Here is a 3,063-nt window from a genome sequence, read left to right as displayed (position 1 = left end):
TATACTGAAGATAAAACACCTGTGTACATCAAAAGAATTCACCAAGAGAGTAATAAGAGAGTCCATGGACTGGGAAAACATCTTTAGCAATGACACAGCAGACAAACGCCTTATTACTAAAATCTACAATACTCCGCTAGCTTCCAAAAATAACAAAAACTAATTGCCCACTTGAGAGGTGGGCAAAGGACCTGAACAGAAGCTATACAGAGTCAGAAATCCGAATGACCAATAAATATATGAGAAAATGCTCCCGATCATTAGTCATAAGAGAAATTCAAATTAAAGCAACAATGAGATACCACCTAACACCCTCAAAGATAGCCCAATTAAAAAAATCAGAAAGCAAAAAGTGTTGAATGGGCTATGGTGAGTTAGGAACTCCCATCCACTCTTGGTGGACCTGTAGATACGTACAGCCACTATGGAAATCAATTTGGTGATTTCTTCCTCTTTTTTTAAATCATTTTATTGGGGGCTCATACAATTCTTATCACAATCCATACATACATCCATTGTGTCAAGCACTTATGTACATTTGTTGCCATCATCATTCTCAGAACATTTGCCTTCTACTTGGGCCCTTAATCTCGGCTGCTCAGTTTCCCCCCTCCCTCCCCACTTCACCCTCCCTCATGAACCCTTCATAATTCATAAATTATTATTATTTTGTCATATGTTACACTGTCCAACATCTCCCACCGCCCTCTTCTCTGCTGTCCATCCCCCAGGGAGGAGGCTAAACATAGATTCATGTAATTCGTTCCCCCTTTCCACCCCACATTCCCTGCACCCTCCAGGCATTGCCACTCTCACCACCGGTCCTGAAGGAGTTGTCTGTCCTGGATTCGCTGTTTTTCCAGTTGCTATCTGTACCAATGTACATCCTCTGGTCTAGCCAGATTTTTAAGGTAGAATTGGGATCATGATATTGGGGGGAGGAAGCATTTAAGAACTAGATGAAAGTTATGTTTCATCATTGCTACCCTCCACCCTGACTGGCTCATCTCCCCACAACCCTTCAGTAAGGGAGTGTCCAGTTGCCTACTGATGGGCTTTGAGTCTCCACTCTGCACTCACCCACATTTACAATGATATGATTTTTTTGTTCTTTGGTGCTTGATACCTGATCCCTTCGACAGCTCGCGGTCACACAGGCTGGTGCCCTTCTTCCATGTGGGCTTTGTTGCTTCTGAGCTAGATGGCCTCTTGTTTATCTTCAAGCCTTTAAAGCCCCAGATGCTCTATCTTTTCATAGCCGGGCACCATCAGCTTTCTTCACCACATTTGCTTATGCACACGTTTATCTTCAGTGATCATATCAGGAAGGTGGGCACCCACTGATATGATTTTTAGTTATTTGATGCCTGATAACTGGTCCCTTCTACACCTCGTGGTTAGACAGGCTGGTGTGCTTCTTCCATGTGGGCTTTGATGCTTCTCAGCTAGATGGCCACTTGTTTATCTTCAAACAATTTGGCCATTTCTAAAACAGATAGAAATTGAACTACCATATGACCCAGCTATCCCCCTCCTGGGCATATACCCAGAAGAGGCAAGAAACAAACCACAGCCAGACATCTATGCTCTAATGTTCATCGCAACACAGTTCATAATTGCAAGGAGGAGGAAACAACCCAAATTTCCATCAACAGATGAATGGATTTAAAAAATATGGTGCGTACATACAGTGGAGTACTATGCATCGCTAAAAAGCAGTGATGAACGCATGAAGCATATCCCCGCATGGGAAGAACTGGAGGAAATTATGCTAAGTGAAGTAAGCCAAGTACGAAAGGTCAAGTACAACATGAGCTCACTGTGGTAAGCTTTTAAAAAAATGCAAAAGGGGCACATGGCAAAAGGTACTGCATACAACCATTCCTGGGGTGAGGTCCAGGTAGTATGGCAGGGACCAGACCAAATCCAGGGATACATATGGTAGCCAACTAAAAAGGAGGGCGGGTAGGGAGGAAAGGGGAAAAAAAGATAGAAATATGTAGTGGGGGAGCCAGGCACTAACCTGCGCAAGGGGAGGGTATTGTTTATATATCCACAGGGAAAGAGGGACCAGGCTTACATCCAGTGTTCCAAGATGCAAATGCAGCATGCCATTATGGAGAAGGGAGCCAGTGGAGGGGTCTGAGGGCCCAACCCCAATCCCAGCTATGTGGAAACCCGCCCCTCCCCGCAGAAGAATTTCCTTTAGAGGATATCACTGAAGCTGCAGCTCAGGGAGAGGGACATATGTGATTAGAGTACATGGGAGCAAATGAAGGGGGAGGAAGAGAGAGTGGAGCATATCCTGGCCCACCAAGTCTTGAGGACAGTATCTCAGAGCCAATGCACAGAGTGGACCATATGGCTGATCCCACTATGAGACATGATGTCCCTCACTGACCCATGGCTCTATGGGAAAAAACACTGGACACTCAGTGTCAGGATTGGCCTGGTCTGACCCCACCACACCGAGGCAAAACACTAAGGTCGCATAGCAGAACAGCAAGGGGAGCAGAACAGGGAGCTCCGAGGGAGTGCAAAGGATGGACTTTGGGGCCAGATGTGGCACTCCATCAAACTTGACTTGAGGACACTCCTAGAGGTCAACAAACAGACCTTGATCTATTTAGAGGTTTTTCTTTTATTTATTTTTTATTTTTATTTATTTGGTCATTGGTTTTCTTTGTTGTCATCTTGGTTGTGTTCTCTTTTGTCCCTGTGTCTTGCTCTGCCATGTTTTTTTGTGCATATTATTATCTCTGCAGGTCTATCTAGATAAGATAGACTGGATAAACTATCTGGAGGAGAAAACAATGGGAACAATGATTTCAGGGGGACATGGGAGAGGGGAGGTTAGGGAAAGGAGGTAGTGTTGACCAACACAGGGACAAGGGAACAACAAGTGATCCAAAATTAGCGGCAAGGAGGGTCTAAGAGGCCTGGTAGGGATTCATCAAGGGCAATGTAACTGAGAGAAATTACTGAAACCCAAATGAAGGCTGAGAATGATAGTTGGACAAGAGGAAAGTAAAAGGACATAGAGGAAAGAACTAGGAGGCAAAG

This window comes from Echinops telfairi, unplaced genomic scaffold, assembly GCF_000313985.2.
Source record: "Echinops telfairi isolate 266 unplaced genomic scaffold, ASM31398v2 ScPeMD7_13;HRSCAF=56, whole genome shotgun sequence".
Lineage (NCBI taxonomy): Eukaryota > Metazoa > Chordata > Mammalia > Afrosoricida > Tenrecidae > Echinops > Echinops telfairi.
The sequence above is the reverse complement of the archived record's forward strand: the minus strand, read 5'-3'. Positions refer to the sequence as shown.